The 10,544-nt window shown below is 43.8% G+C and overlaps 1 protein-coding gene across 1 annotated transcript in view; it reads left to right on the top strand.

The window, feature by feature from the left end:
* Positions 1-1,288: 1,288 nt before the first annotated feature.
* Positions 1,289-10,544, top strand: part of IL1RAP (interleukin 1 receptor accessory protein) — a 138,995-nt gene continuing 129,739 nt past the window's right edge. The window contains exon 1 of the mRNA XM_023514833.1: positions 1,289-1,444. The gene's annotated coding sequence lies outside the window, so the exon portion shown is untranslated. The remainder of the gene's footprint in view (positions 1,445-10,544) is intronic.

Raw genomic sequence — 10,544 nt, 5'->3', positions numbered from 1 at the left:
GCTGCTACAGCTTTGATTACACTGTTACTTCACCGCGGGAAGGGAAACTCCAGCAGGACCGGCAGCCTCTGAGTTTGTACTACGGTGTCTCCTTAGCAGGACTGGAATCAGCTAGTAGTGCCTTTGCTTCCCCACCCCCACCCCACTCATCCAGGCCCTTTTTCTTTTTTCACATTCTTTTCTTCCTCTTTAAATGCGTCCTCTGAATCTTGATTTCTTGAATAAAAAAATTAATAAGATTCAACTAGGTAACCCTAGGAGTGGGTGAAAACTCACGGAGACGTGATGAGCAAGGCGTGTGTGAGGAGACAAGTCAGTGCAGTAGATTAGCCCTTGTTACAGCTTCAGAAATGGAAACGGGTCGTGAAGGGACTTTCCAGTCAGGGAGAAGCGAGGGTGGGTACCAGCAGGTAACCACAGAGGGTGCTTGAACCAGGGAGCAGACCTAAGGAAAGCCACTAAAATGATGCTCAGGATGATGACACAGGTCACCACCGCGAGTGGGAGAGGGCAGCCAAAGGCGCATCCACAAATCAGGAGAAACGGGAATGGACGAAAGGGAAACAATTTTTTTGAGAGTATTTTCTTCTATAGTCTATTAGTTATTTATTCATGCACTTATTCACCATACGTGTGCCTTCTCTGTACCAGGCACTTTGCTAGGCACCGGGTACACCCCAGTGGACGATACAGATTCATTCCTGCTGTCGTGACCCAGGGCTTGCTCCCATGACTGTCACTTCAAGACAGCACGAGCTGCGGACCGGACTGCCAACATCGCATCTCCGGTTCTTCCTGTCGCGCTCTGTGCTTGGCACAAGGGAGGTGCGAAAAACGTGTAGCCTGGATTGACTCACGGCCTCGCAGCACGATTGCAAAATACACAGAGACGGGAGGAAAAGTCGGATGGCACAGATCTCCCCCCGTGAGACCACGATGATGCTATGAGCGCATGTGTGCGCCTGTGTCCAGCTAGGGGCGTCTGTCCCCGCGCGCCTGGCAGCGCGCCCAGCCGAGCCGCAGGACCCATCCTGTCCCCTCCCCGCGCGCGCAGGGCGGCCCAGGCTGTGGCCCGCGCCTCGGCCGCCAGCGCAGCCTCGCATCCGCCCTGGGCCGGCCCGGAGCGGCTCCTCCCTGCGGCGGGCGGGACCGCCCGAGGGGCCGCCCCGCGGCCGCGGCTCCTGGAAGCCCACAGCGCCGGCGAGCCCAGGCGGCGGGTGGAGCCTGAGCTGCGCGGCCGCGGCCAATCGCGCCGCTCCGGGGGAGGAGCCCCAGAGGGGGGAAAAGAAAGTGCGGCGGAAAGTAAGAGGCTCATTGGGGAAGACCGCCTGGATCCTGGTCCCGGGGGCTCCGCTTCGGCCAGAGGCGCGGGAAGCAGCGTGGCCCGCTGACCCTGGGCCCGTCCCCGCTGCTTTTGCGGAGCCCGCTCAGCTTCCCAAGAAAGGTGAGTGTCGCGCTGTCGCAAGATCACTCAGCCGCAGAGTCTCAGTGTAGATGGATTCTTACAGATCGTTTCTTTCAATTCCCCTGTTTTACAGAAGGGGAAACTGAGGTACAGAACGGGGCAGCCGCTAGGATAGACCGTTCTGCTGTTAGCTAGTTAGCTCTGAGGCCAGGATTCGAACTAGCTGTCCGGTGCCCCCATCTTTGCTTAGCAGGGATTTGAGTAACGCAGTTGTGGGACGGTTGCTCGTTGCTGCCCCCGTTCTCCAGCCCTTTGACAGCCCCTCGCTTTGGTTTCTGCGGAGCGCTGCTGTGAACTGTGAGGATAGAAGGGGGCAGTGTGTCCCCGCAAGCCCATTCGGTGTCGCGTCGCTCCCAGCCCAGAGCTCTGACAGCCTGGGAAAATGCTGCTTGCAGCCTCACTCCCTCTTTCTCTGACCTGCTTTTTCAGAAAGATGCCCCTGCCCAGGGTGTCCAGGGTGTCAGACCAACTCCTGGCGGAGTCCGGGGAGAGGCGAAGGACGCCCCGGCGCCAGTGACCTCCTAGGGTACTCACAGTTTCTCCCCAGCCCGGGAGGAAGCAGAGCCGTGGCCCTAAGCGGGCATGGGATGCCCCTCATTTAGCAAGACGTGATTTCATGGAAACACACAGTAGCCCCTTCCCACTTTTAAACACCGGGAAGGAGCAAGAAAGCTGAATTAAAGAGACAAATCACACAACATAAAAGCAAACTTCTGCTGCTTCCTTTAAGAGTCAGTCCCCAGCCTGTCTTCCTTCCACCCCGCGGTTGTGAAATTGTGAACCAGGGTGTCACGCGAAGCGTTTGTTGCTCCGCGGTACAGACCGCTGGCCGAGAAAGGAGAGCCTACCTGGATTGGACTCCAGCTCTGCCATGTGTTAGCTTCGTGTACTTGGGCAAGTTAGTCTACCCTTCTGACACTTTTTTTTTTTCCAGCCACAAAATAACAGATTATAATGGTCACAATGAGCCCTTTAGCTCTTTGGGGGGGGGGGGTGAAATAGGAGCATTCAAATAACGTGTTTAGCACAGTGCCTGGCCTGGCCCCCAGCTGGTCCAAAACGGATGGCAACTATTGTAAATATTACAGAGTAGAGCAAGTCTGGAGACAGTGGCTTTTCAGAAAGGTGATTTCATACTACCTTAAGGTGGCATTAAAAAAAAAAAACCTAGTAATTTGGTAATGTTTTTTTCTTTGTAATTTTAGCAGTTTTTTTATAGTAGGCGTTTTCTGAATATTGTGCACATGCGACATGGGTGATGATGCTTGATTAAGAATATAAAATTCATATTTCTCAGTGCTAAGAATTTCCTACTAGTTTTTAGGTGAAACCTTAGGCCTGTGACCTGCCCTGACCTGACACATACTTTACCTAGAAAGAGGGTCTTAAAACTGAAGAAAGGCAGAAAGACTAGGGGGAAGTTGGGGTTGTAGCTACGTTGCAGGCTACATCCCTGCTGTCTAAGTCAGCCAAACAGATTGATATTTTTTAACTAGTATCAGAAAACAACAAAATTCTCATCTATTTCTCTTGGATTGTACAGGGATACAGATAATTTTAGACCTTTATGGATGCAAACCTGCTTTATTTAAACACTCACGCGTACACATAGATATTCCCACAGTCATCTTCTTGTGTCACTGGTATTTTAAAATTAAAACAGCTCCCCTCTTGGACCCCTACCCTGCTCATAACAATTGATTTTATTCTGATTAACTTCATACGATTATTTCCTGCTATCTACTGCTTTAAGTCCGGCATTTATAGTTTGCTGTCTCCTTCCCAGTCTATAGCATCTTCGTGCAGGGTTGATGAGTGCTGTGAAGGGGGTGTGATGCATTGTGATGGATGGGAAGGGTCCGGTGATGCCCTCTGAGGTGCCTCCCACACCGAGCATTTGCAGGAGATGGGATCACTTGCTTCCATCAGCTGGTTCCGTGTGCATGCATTGTGATGAGCTGGCCGGGAGACAACTGAACCTGTGCCTGAGAAACAGGGGACTTGTGGGGAAAAGGGATATATTTTAAAATAAGGTCAGAACAAGGGGATGGAAGCGAGATTAAAAACTAATTCCTTTTGGTACTGTACTGGTTCTTTGAAGAAAAGATGCACAGTTATACCTTTCCTCTTTACACAAATTATCATTTGTTGTTATCAAAACTATATGTATGTGTGTATATATATAACTTTAGTATTTCCAAAGTACATTGCACATAGGTTGTCTTCCTTATTATTTGCGATAGTCCTGATAGGACCTGGCAGGCACACTAACAGTGGGAAAAGCTCATGGTTTGTGGTCAGACTTACTAGATTCCAAATTTCAGCTCTAATACTTGTGGGAAAAAGGGAAATGTTCAAAATAAGGCTTGAACAAGGGAATGGAGAGGAGATTAGCTAGCTGGGGACTGCTGAACAATTATTTCACTATTTAAAGCTTCTGTTTTATCCAGTTCTAAAATGGAAAAAGCAAACACCCCATGGATTTGCATGAGGATTAAATTCAGTGAATAATGTCAAGCATATGTAGCAAGTAGGTGCTCACTGAATACCTCTTCCTAGCTCGTGTCAATTTATTGAAGAAAAAAATCCTGGAATGAGATTCAGAGAAATGAGAAGTTGCCAGGGGCTCATGAGATGAGTCAGTTTCAACTCCGGGGATCCAATTCCCATGTTCTGACTTCTACATTAGGCCTTTTCTTGTCGCAACCTGTTGCCTCTCCAATGATATCTTTAACATTTTTCTTCGGTTATTCAGTTGACCTTATCTGGCTGGTGATTTCAGGGTAAGCTTTTTTGTTGAAAAGTGGATATTCCCTTGCTAAGAGAATGATCCTTGAACATGGTTCTGTAGAGTTTAGTGGGGTCTGCTCTCAGAGGAGGCAGTTTAAAGCAATGACCTCCATGGCAACCTTCCTGTTCTCACATGCTTGACACAGTGCACCTTGAATTCCTAGGAGGAAGGATTCTATAAAGACATGAAGTTCAGAATCATGCCACGGTTTTCTTCTTTCTCTGAGAGGCTCCTTCCTTCTGTATCCCCACGCTAAGCAATTGAACCAGAAGTGACATGAGTGTTTATAGCATTAAACAGGAAGGCTGTACAGTTCATGTGCAATTTAAAACAGTGTGGAATTTAAAACTGCACACCGACTTTATGGCCACCCTGTATAACTCTTTCTCCATTTCCATAAAGAAAGGCATAGAGAGAACAGTATGCAGAGGCAGCGTTCCAGAAAAGACTTTTCTTGCTGGTGGTGCTGATCACTCGTAGGCAGTTTTCAGTCCTTCTTGTGGAAACTGATGGCTGTAGGCTCAAGGTAGAAGATGAATGGATCTGCTTCCAGCCCAGTCAGGCGGACCATTTATCTATGGAGATTGCTCCTAGGCCATCCGGTTTCTCTTCTTTGCAGGGAGCAGAGAGGTGTGCACGCACAGTTAGGGAGGAAACATTGTGCTCTTTGCTTTCGGCAGTGGGGAGCATATGTTTGCTTTTGCCAAAAGGTAGTTATCATCATCTTATGCTCATAGTTAAGGAATCAGAACGTGGCTGAAGGAAGTCAGGGAAGAAGGTAGAGGGACAATAGTCACCTCCAGCAGACACACAGCTTCATTTATTGCTCAACTTCATTGGGCTGGTGACACAGATGTAGGATCTGGTGAGTCACTGTCGCCTCGCCTGTGAAATATTAAAGAGAGCCACCTACTGTGCTCTTTGCCCATTTTGGAAATTGTTCTTTGTGAAAAAAAAAAAAAAAACCCACCAAAGAACAGGAAGGTTACAGAACATTTGGTGTGTGATATTTGGGCAGATGAATTCAGGTTAGCTACTCATTTGGCTTTTTGTTTTTTTTTTAAACGGAGACTACATGGTTTATACTGATGAGGTTGATAGGAGACCTTCTTCTAGTCGGACTTTCTTTCAACTACATCTAGCAGTTGTGACAGTGTGGATTTTTAGAGTCTGTCAGGTTCCTGAGGCAAATTATCCCAAAGGGATGATCCTCAAGCTTGGCAGCTGGGAAACAGGGACACTGTTGCCCACATAGAAGCTTAAGTCCCCGTGTCAGCAAGTTATTCATAGGAGACTTTTAATAAATACCAATTCTTTCTTCTGCCAATAAATCCTTTCATTTATCAGTATGTTAAGTTACAATCATCAAAATCAAACAGCTGTCATCCTTTACTGAACTTCATCATGGATTATGCTGAATGTTTTAAAACACGCCATCTCATTCGATCCTTGCAACAACTCTGTGTGTTATTTTGAGGAAACCGAGGCCCATAGAAGGCAAGTGGCATGACCTCTATCACATAGCACAAGACAAGAACCAGTGTTGAGACTCATCTACGCTGTTCATTTCACAGGTAGTCAGGACCTTCCTTTGTCCCACCCTGGGACTAGAACTGAGAACCTTGACTCAGATCCCCCCATCCCCATCCTACCTTCTGACGTGGGAGAGCTGGACAAGATGATCCCAAGGGGTCTTCAGTTGTCATGCATTGTGGATCTTTCTTGAAGATTCCTTTCAACTCTGATTCTGTAATCATATCTCCTTGCCAAAGTTAAAGATAAAGGGAGGAAAAGGGAAGAAAGAGACGATATCCTCATTTTATGCTCAAGAATTGTATTTTCTCACCCAACAGAGAAAAACAAGGGAAATCAACAGTCATGGTGCATGTACTTGCAACAACCTTTTTGTCATTTCCCTAAGCAGAGAAATACCTCTCAGACATAGAAGATTGCTTGCCTTTTTGAAGATGAATGAATGAAGGCTCAGAGAAACTTACAAACGTCCCCAAGGTTATCCAGTTAGTAAAGATTGGGACCTGTGTGTGCCTGAGGAAAAAGCTTTTTCTTCTACTACACCATGTTTACTAAATACCCCAGCCTAAAATCTGAAGACACATACAACTAGCTTCAGAGCTGCCCCTCCCTGCAGCTTCACACCACTCCACCTCACCTGCTGTCTCCTCTCTCTCTGTTCTCCTTCTGTTTCTGAACATGCTGCTCAAATCCTTTTTCGATTCCTCCCAGCCCACAGAACCCCCTTTAAGGCTTCTAACATCTTCTATTTTTATTTTTACTTTTTTATTGTGGATCAGTAATTCGTGCCTCTGCTTTTGTCTGTGTGCCCGATTATCACTTAAGCAGCTGAGGACCTGGATCCTTCTGTCCTGGGCCCAGCACAGTGCCTTGTACACGAGAAGTACAAAAGTGAATGGGTGATGGAGTCGTGCTGCGTCAGGCAGGCCACGAATTGGCTTTCTGGCTTCCCCAAACTTTATCATAGCGTTAATCATTTCAAAGGTTGCCTCTACACATTAATAAGGTAATTTTTATTTCTTTTAATTTTGTGATCATAAAATCAGGTAAATGATAAGGAGACAGACTAAGAAAACGGGACATCATTGCCTTGACAATGGAAAAACACATTTCTATCCTAATAATAAAGGGTGTCTTGCAGCAAACACAGTGAAGGGTGACACTGAAGTGCATGTTTGTGTATATTGACAGGAAAGGCAATGTCAAGTGTCAGAAATGAATTACCTGGGAGAAAATAGGAAGTTTCCATGGAAGTGGGTAGCCGCAGTGAGGTTTGATATTAAGATTGCTAAAAGCAGTGAAGAATTTATATCAGTTCAACTATTGTTTGATATAATTGGCATCAACTGGCCATAAGGACAAATAACCTTTTGCGTCTAGTTTATTTCCGGCAGATGCCTGTGGTTTCTACCTGTCTGGCACACAAGTTCTTATGATTACAGTGGCCTCTTTCTCTTCCAATCAATGCTAAAGGCAACAAAAATGAGAACCAGTCATTTTATAAACTCTGATCTCTGAAAATGTTCTTTTCATAGATAGCAAAGTTCCTCAAGCCAGTGATGTATGGTTAGGTACTATGGCAACTTATAATTGTGGCTATGTGCCATAGTGGGCTTTGATGTCAGACCGATCTTCCTGGGTTTGACTTTACACAAGTTACGTAGCCTGTAACTTTGCCTTATTTTCATCATCTGTAAAGTGGAGATAATCAACTCATTCTTTCAGGCCATTGGTAGATGTCAGTCATACGCTATGATATTTGTTAATAGCCTGGTGCATGTGGATTTCAACTGTTATCATGCTCAAAAATAGCACTAATAATGATTTCATTACATGCCCAAATAGACAGTGCATTAGAAAGAGGAAGACCAAGGTTCAAATAATAACAGTTTGATTTTTATAGAACATTAAACCCTCAAAATGCTTGTTAAATACACAGATTTACACACATATAGTGTCATTATTATCTTTTTACAGTAATTCTGAGGTAATCAGGGCAGATTTTCCAACATTTTATGTCCTGAGTATTTAATGTTTGTTAAGGCTGTGTAGCCAATTAGTGGAGCTAGAACTTGGACCCTGGTTTTCTAACTTCAAAATGATGATTTTTTTTTCCCCTTAGCCATTCATTACACCATTACTGGTTAGTTGCTTTTTCTTCTCTAGGCTTCCTTGTTTTCTCTCCTAAAATGAGGGATTTGGAGAAGATGCTGTCTGGGGCTCAGTGTTCTAGAGTAGTGCCATGGAAGATACCATGACAGGCTGAGAATGGAGCTCCACTCTTTGTTAGAGCATTGTGAAGCCCAGACATCTGGTAGCCTCCCCAGACTCTGTGAGAATCACAACGGAGACCTGCTCTATCTAGGGTTCAGACTCAGGATGGCTCCTTTCTGTCCTCAGAAATGTGATTCTGCTGCCTTCCTCTGCCCAGCAAACCAATCTCCCTCATCCCCCTCAGGATCCAGGTTTGAGGATGGGACGAAAAACTAGACAACTGGGTTAGGTACATGGACGTTTATTGTTTGGGGAATAAAAATAGAGCCTTTTTGTGTGTGTGTGTATGAAAAAATGCATGCTGTGTATCATCATTAATCACCGTGATATTCTACAATGAAATACAGGAATAGAATATTTGGCTTTCATTTGCATTTAAGCATTATGAGTGCACATTTTTTCTGATTTCTTCTTTTGAACTTTTAGTGCACACAAGAGAAGCTTAACTCAATGAAATGTAGGAGTTCTTTCAAATTTAGAAATGATGGAAACTGAAAAGTAGTAATATACACTAAGTAGTAATTTTTGCAAGATTAGACTTCAGTTTTTAGATTACAGAGTGAGACAATGGTGGCAAGAGGGGATTAAATGGACAGAGTCTATAGTAAAACAAAGTCTGGCTTTGAAAGCAATGTTGGATTGGAAATCTAACATAATCTGGCTTTGAGTTCAGGTTGGGTTGGAATCCTAGATGCTGCTTGCTTAGCCTGTCCAGACTTCCTTTTTTCATCTGTTAAATGTTAATAAACATGTCCTATCTGTCTATCTATCTATCTATCTATCTATCTATCTATCTATCATCTCTATCTCTTCTCTATTATTGAGTATAAAGTAAGATAAAATAGTATATTCAGCCCTAGTCACGTAACAGTGGCACCTAAAAGGCATTTAGTAAATAATCATTCCTTCGTTTTTACTCAACACTGTAGTTCACCCAGAGCCTCATCCATTTGATGAAACTCCAAGAGGGAGGGTATATTGAGTAGACAATATACCGGCTGGTCTAAGAGGATGTGCCCCACTTTGGCATACTGTTGGGATGGTAAAGAATAGGAAATGAATGTGAAATTTACCTTAAAATATCTGGAAATCTTTGGTGTGATGAAGGGATCAGACCACTGATAATTAATGGCGCCTAGATCATGAGAATCATCTGGATAACTTGCTAAGGAAACAGTTATCTAGGGACTTTTCACTGAAGTCTAACATTCACTGTATCAGAATTTTCAGTACTGAAGCAGTATTTTGTAACGGTTCAGGAGGCTTTTTATATAGATTCAAATTCTGCTCCATCTGTATAATCCTGGGCAAGTTATTTAACTTCTGTAAATTTCTTGTGTAAAATGAGGATATATATATATAATACATAACTCATTGGGTTGTTGTGAGAGCTAAGTAATTTAATACATAGGAAGTACTAAACCAGTGACTGGTACAAGTGACCACACAGCAGTGTTTCACTTAGAGTATTGGGCGTTCTTTAAAACACTCCACAGGACTTTGTATGATTTATATTTTGTTTCTTTTCTGATGAGATGTCCTGGGTATCTATGTGGCTAATTCCTCCTTCTGCTTGCAGTCTTTGCTTAATGTCTTCCCAATGAGCCCACTGTGATTCTCATAAAACTGCCCCTATCCCTGGCCCCACCCCCACCATTCCTCATCTCTCTTAAATGACTCTACTTTTCTGATTTTTATAATAATCATCACCTTACAAGCATCCACATAGCTTACTTTGTCTTTTGCTTATTTTTAATTTCACCTCTACTAGAATCTAAAATCTACAGGATAGGAACACTTGTTCTGCTTACTGTTGTATCCCAGGTGCCTAGAATAGTACTGGTAAATGGTGGACTCCCAATAATGAGTCAGTGGTGAATAAATAAATGTATTCATAGGTATTAGCATGATTATTAGTCCCCAAGATGTAAAAATAAATCCTTGGAAATGGATAAGCAAGCTAATTGTATATGTAATAGTGAAATGAAATTTGACATACCGGGTCTGGCAATTAAGTTCATGAACTGGCAGCCATGTGCTTATGTTGGCAGCACCAGACAGACAACTCAGTAAGGTTTCATAACCTTGATATATCAGCATCTCACAGCTGTGTTCCTGTTGACATGTGATGGTGTCTTGCTGAGTGTCATTTATTATTGTTGTGTATTTTTATGTGCTACCATGAGACTATTGGAGCTTGAATTGGAAGCACTCAACAAACATTACATTTCTTGTTAAACTGGCAAAATTGGAAGTGAAATCAGGGAAAAGTTAGTCCAACTTTATGGGAATATTGCCATGAAGAAAACAGCAGTATACAAATAGATTAAATGTTTTTCTGAGGGGACAGAAAGCATCACCAAGGAAGAGAGGTTAGGGTAGCCATTAATAAGCAACACTGAAAAAAACTTTGTAAAGAGTTAATCAAATTTGGCATGAAAATTGTCAGCTGACTGTGAGAAGCATAGCAGATCAAGTAAA

This window comes from Otolemur garnettii, unplaced genomic scaffold, assembly GCF_000181295.1.
Source record: "Otolemur garnettii isolate 467f Iridium unplaced genomic scaffold, OtoGar3 scaffold00060, whole genome shotgun sequence".
Classification (NCBI taxonomy): domain Eukaryota; kingdom Metazoa; phylum Chordata; class Mammalia; order Primates; family Galagidae; genus Otolemur; species Otolemur garnettii.
This window is presented reverse-complemented; position numbering and strand designations above follow the sequence as displayed.